Here is a 6,000-nt window from a genome sequence, read left to right on the forward strand (position 1 = left end):
AAAATATTCACAAGTTTTAAAATGCAGAGCACAAGAGCACAAGAGTTGCACACTATTATACAGATTTATCAAATAAGAACCAATTCGCTAGCGCTTAAGAAATGCGGCGCCTCCAGGCTGCTCACAGTCCCAGCCCACAGTTGTTGTAGAATGGTTGCAGATTGATGCTGTGGTGGCGCTGGGTGATGTTGTGGTGGCAACGAGTGATGCTGTGTCGTTCAGTGATGCTGTGGTAGCACATAGTGATGTTGTGGTGCCCCTGAGTGATGTTGTGGTACCCCTGAGTGATTCTGTGCTGGTGCGATAGATAGATAGAGTGAGGGCGATAGATAGATAAAGGGAGGGCGAAAGATAGATAGAGGGAGAGCGATAGATAGATAGAGGGAGGGCGATAGATAGATATATAGATAGAGTGAAGGCGATAGATAGATAGAAGGATAGATAGATAGATAGATAGATAGAGTGAGGGCGATAGTTAGAGTGAGGGCGATAGATAGATAGAGTGAGGGAGGTAGTTAGATTGAGGGCGATAGATAGATAGAGGGCGATAGATAGATAGATAGAGTGAGGGCGATAGTTTGATAGACAGATAGATAGAGTGAGGGCGATCGATTGATAGATAGATAGATAGAGAGAGTGATGGCGATAGAGTGAGTGCAATAGATCGACAGATAGAGTGAGGGCGATAGATAGATGGACAGATAGAGTGAGGGCGATAGATAGATAGAGTGAGGGCGATAGAAAGATAGAGGGCGATAGATAGATAGAGGGCGATAGATAGATAAATAGAGTGAGGGTGATAGAGTGAGGGCGATAGATAAATAGAGTGAGGACGATAGATAGAGGGCGATAGATAGATAGATAGATAGAGTGAGTGTGATAGATAGATAGATTGATAGAGTGAGGACGATAGATAGATAGATTGATAGAGTGAGGGCGATAGATAGATAGATTGATAGAGTGAGGGCGATAGATACATAGAGTGAGGGCGATAGATAAATAGAGTGAGGACGATAGATAAATAGAGTGAGGACGATAGATAGATAGATTGATAGAGTGAAGACGATAGATAGTTAGAGGATGATAGATAGGTAGATTGATAGAGTGAGGGCGATAGATAGCTTGATAGAGTGAGGGCGATAGATAGAGTGAGGGCGATAGATAGATAGATAGAGTGAGGGCGATAGAGTGAGGGGCGATAGATAGATAGAGTGAGGGCGATAGAGTGAGGGCGATAGATAGAGCGAGGGCGATAGAGTGAGGGGCGATAGATAGATAGAGTGAGGGCGATAGAGTGAGGGCGATAGATAGATAGATAGAGTGAGGGAGAAAGATAGAGTGAGGGCGACAGATAGATAGAGTGAGGGCGACAGATAGATATAGTGAGAGCGACAGATAGAGTCAGGGCGATAGATAGAGTGAGGGCGATAGATAGAGTGAGGGCGATAGAGTGAGGGTGATAGATAGAGTGAGGGCGATAGATAGAATGAGGGCAATAGAGTGAGGGCGATAGATAGAGTGAGGGCGATAGATAGAGTGAGGGCGATAGAGTGAGGGCAACAGAGTGAGAGCGATAGACAGAGTGAGGGCGATAGGTAGAATGAGGGCGATAGATAGATAGATAGAGTGAGGGCTATAGATAGATAAACTGAGGGCGATAGATAGATAGACTGAGGGCGATAGATAGATAGACTGAGGGCGATAGATAGAGTGAGGGCGATAGATAGACTGAGGGCGATAGATAGATAGAGTGAGGGCGATAGATAGATAGAGTGAGGGCGATAGATAGAGTGAGGGCGATAGATAGAGTGAGGGCGATAGATAGAGTGAGGGCGATAGATAGAGTGAGGGCGATAGATAGATAGAGTGAGGGCGATAGATAGAATCAGGGCAATAGATAGAGTCAGGGCGATCGAGTGAGGACCATAAATAGATAAATAGATAGATAGATGGTTGTGTGTGTGGGGGGGTTGTGTGTGTGTGTGGAGTTGTGTGTATGGGATTGTGTATGTGGGGTTATGTGTATGTGTGGGGTTGTGTGTGTGGGGTGTTGTGTGTGGGGGTTGTGTGTGTGGGGTTGTGTGTGTGTGTGGGGTTGTATGTGTGTGTGGGGTTGTGTGGGGGGTTGTGTGTGTGGAGGTGTGTGTGGCATTGTGTGTGGGGTTGTGTGTGGTGGGTTTTGTATGTGTGTGTGTGTGGGAGGGTTTGGGTGTGTGTGTGTGGGGTTGTGGGTGGTTGGTTGTGTGTGTGTGGATGGTTGTGTGTGTGGGTGGTTGTATGTGTGTGGGTGGTTATGTGTGTGGGGTTGTATGTGGGGGTTGTATGTGTGTGGGGTTGTGTGTGTGTGGGGTTGTGTGTGTGTGGGGTTGTGTGTGTGGGGTTGTGCGTGTGGGTGGGGTTGTGTGTGTGGGGGGGGTGGAAGGGTTGTGTGTGGAAGGGTTGTGTGTGGGGGGTTGTGTGGGGGGTTGTGTGTGGGGGGGGGTTGTGTATGGGGGTTGTATGTGTGGGGGGTTGTGTGAGGGGAGTTGTGTGTGGGGGTTTGTGTGGGTGTGTGTGTGGGGTTGTGTGTGTGGGATTTAGTGTGTGGTGGGTTGTGTGGGTGGGTGTGTGTGTGGGGGGGTTTGGGTGTGTGTGGTTGGGTGTGGTTGTGTATGTGCTTGTGTGTGTGCTTGTGGTTGTGTGTGTGTGGGGTTGTATGTGTGTGGGGTTGTATGTGTGTGGGGTTGTATGTGTGCGGGGTTGTGTGTGTGGGTGGTTTTGTGTGGAGGGTTGTGTGTGTGGGGGGTTGTGTGTGGGGGGGTTGTGTGTGTGGGGTTGTGTGTGTGGGGGGCTGTGTGTGGGGTAGTGTGTGTGAGGGACTGTGTGTGTGGGGTTGTGTGGGGGGTTGCGTGTGTGAGGGGTTGTGTGTGTGGTATGGGGGTGTGTGTGTGTGGGGGGGTTGTGTGTGTGTGGGGTTTTGTGTGAGTGGTTGTGTGTGGGGAGGTTGTATGTGTGTGGGGTTGTATGTGTGTGGGGTTGTGTGTGTGTGGGGTTGTGTGTGTGTGGGGTTGTGTGTGTGTGGGGTTGTATGTGTGTGGGGTTGTATGTGTGTGGGGTTGTATGTATGTGGGGTTGTGTGTGTGGGGGGTTGTGTGTGTGTGTGTGGGGTTGTGTGTGTGAGGGTGTTGTGTGTGTGAGGGGGGTTGTGTGTGTGTGGGGGGTTGCATGTGTGGGGTTGTGTGTGGGGGGCTCTGTGTGTGGGGTTGTGTGTGTGTAATTATGAAATTATTATGAATTATGATATTATTATCTCTGTGAAGGATAGAGAAAGAGAATGTGTTGTTATAGGGTTTCAAGTTTTGTTTATTTGAAAAAGTGCCTTTATTGAAAAGATTTTAAAGAGAGTTACCTTTGGCCAAAAGTGTCAAAAGAGTGAGCCGAACATAGACCAGGATTTACATGTGCATGCTTTTTACTTTAGAAAAAAAAGGAAATTTGGAGAAAGGAAAGGGGGAGAACAGGACAAGCTAGTGCTGGCAAAAGACGTGTTAACAACATTGTGGCTAACAACAGGATATTGCAATAAAAGTGAAATATGAGTTTTAGAGGAAGTAGCGTGATATAGGTCTTGTTGCGCTATTAATATGGTCTTCCATAAAGATTTTAACATGCAGTAGTGAGTGAGTTCATTCAGGGTCAAGTCATGCTTAACATGAATGGAGACTAAGTTAGTTGATAGATGTACAATACCTAGTCATTACATTCCAGCATCGTGGTGTCACCTATTAGTCTGTACATTTCAAGATTATTATAGGACATTGTTTTTTAACATCCAATTCTGCAAAGACAGACGTATTATTTGCAACAGGTTCAGAGTCATCAGGTAAAAAGATAATACAGCTTAATTCCCAGTACTCAGTCTCATTTCTTTCACCTGCCCCCCAAAGAAGTACATAGCGATATTTTCCCATTAAAAAATAACAATACACCATGGTCGGAGAGAGTGTTACTATGGGTTTACATGCGAATTGTCTATTATTGTTGAGGAAGTACACACATTCACAAAGCAGATGAAATGCAACAGTTCGGCCTGTAGCTAATTAAAACCATGGTAGTATATCTTGTTGGTCGCAAAGAGTGAAATGCTTTATCCGCGCTACAGTATCTTCAAGTGCATATTAAATTATAATAGAAATGGAGTGTGTATTTAAAAAAAAGAACGCCTTTCGCGTAAAAGTGCAGACTAGTATTACTTGTGCCGATGGACCACTTAACAATGCACAGTGTAAGTACATATAATTCAGTTAGGACAGCACTGTCTGCATGTACCCAGTATGTATACATCAGCCACTTGTGCCAATAAACGGATTCCGCTTGGAAAAGTCAGAAGTTTTAACACTTATAAAGACGGGGCAGGAGCAGAGGTACGCGCTTGGTGATAGCGTGTAGATGAGGACGGGGCAAATAACAAACAGGAATTTCTTAAGACTACCGCTACTACGGCACAAGTCCGGTCGAGGAGGGAAAACGGCCATGAGGGGGAGCAGCAGTCACTCACTTGGTGGTCGTTACAAAGGTGGTCTCAGATGGGGTCCCTTGATGAATCCGTTTCACTATGTGATAGAGATAATATCGCCATCTTGAGTACAGCGTGTAACTGAGGTGACCCGGAAGTGTACTTACAACGTGACCGGAAGCGAAGTTGTGAGTCAAAAAGGAAAATGTTTATGTCCAGCACAGCGTAATTACCTATATACAATGTATGCCAAATACGGAGGAATTAAAATAAGTACAGTGTGTGCAGATAACCATCTTTATTTCAAGTCTGTATTCACGAGGTGGTTGTGCTGATTGAAGGAAACAAGACAGGTTAGAGCGCGTAATAGCCGCCGCCATATTGGAGTGGATACTGAGTGTGAGTCAAGTCTGTGAAACTTCCTAAGGTCTAAAAAGGTTAAAAATGAAGGAATAACATATTTTGTAGCGTTGATAAGTAAATTCTATACATGCCTATTTGTGACGGTGTGGGTAGCCTTCAGTGCGTAAAGGGAAACAGTTTGCATAACGGGGCGGGGGGAGCGGCTTCCTTTGAAGTCTGATGCCGAGGCTCAGACAAATGGTGCGCGATGTGGCTGGCGATTTGCACGCGCGTAGCTCACATGCACTGTACCCGATCCACAGTTTTGGGTAGACTTTTGAAAGCCTTACTATAATCTCGACAAACAAGCATAGCTAAAGCAATGCTGTAGTGAGACCTAAAAAAGCAAGGAAAGCTCCCCTAATATTTTCCCTTCTTTACTGTGTTTACTCTAGCCACAAGATCATTATAGAACAATTTGATAAATGCAAGTATTTCTTCTCTTACACCTATGTGGTACAGTATGCTATACGATGGATGAATGCCAAAAAAGAGTCTACTTTGTTAGGGGGCACCTTGTATAGGGTGCAGAGTAATCTACGAATAATGAGAGCAGTGCTTCTGCCAGGCAGGAAACAATTTTGGTCTGCGTGGACAAGGGTCGACGGGACCTTCATAAATTAACCTTCAATAATCTTGTGGCCATTATTTTACCTAATTTTTTATTTTCCAGTTTAAGTATAGATAACAGTCGATATGACCTGATGCCTGTTGGTTCACAACAAGTTTAGGCCATACTGTTATGATGGCTTCCCTTGTGAATTGTGGCAGTGTGCCCTAGACTTTAGCTGTCATATGAGTCATGTCAGTTTAGAGCTAATATATCCACAAATGTAATTCCAAATTCAGCAGGAAGCAATCAACTGTCCAGTGTCTTGCCTAGTGCTAATTACTCTATGGCACCTTTTATCTCTTGAATAGTCTGAGGAGCATCAACCACTTCTCTCATGTCAAGTGACAATGTGTGGAGCTCAGCTTTCCTAATGAGTTCGCAGCAACTCTTCATGAACCAGTGTGTGTGATTGGTGTTATTGTAAGATTTGGCGGTACAAAAGGGGGTGGTGATGGACGGAGCATCTGAACCAATCAAACACTCACACCCA

This window comes from Lissotriton helveticus, chromosome 12, assembly GCF_964261635.1.
Source record: "Lissotriton helveticus chromosome 12, aLisHel1.1, whole genome shotgun sequence".
NCBI lineage: Eukaryota > Metazoa > Chordata > Amphibia > Caudata > Salamandridae > Lissotriton > Lissotriton helveticus.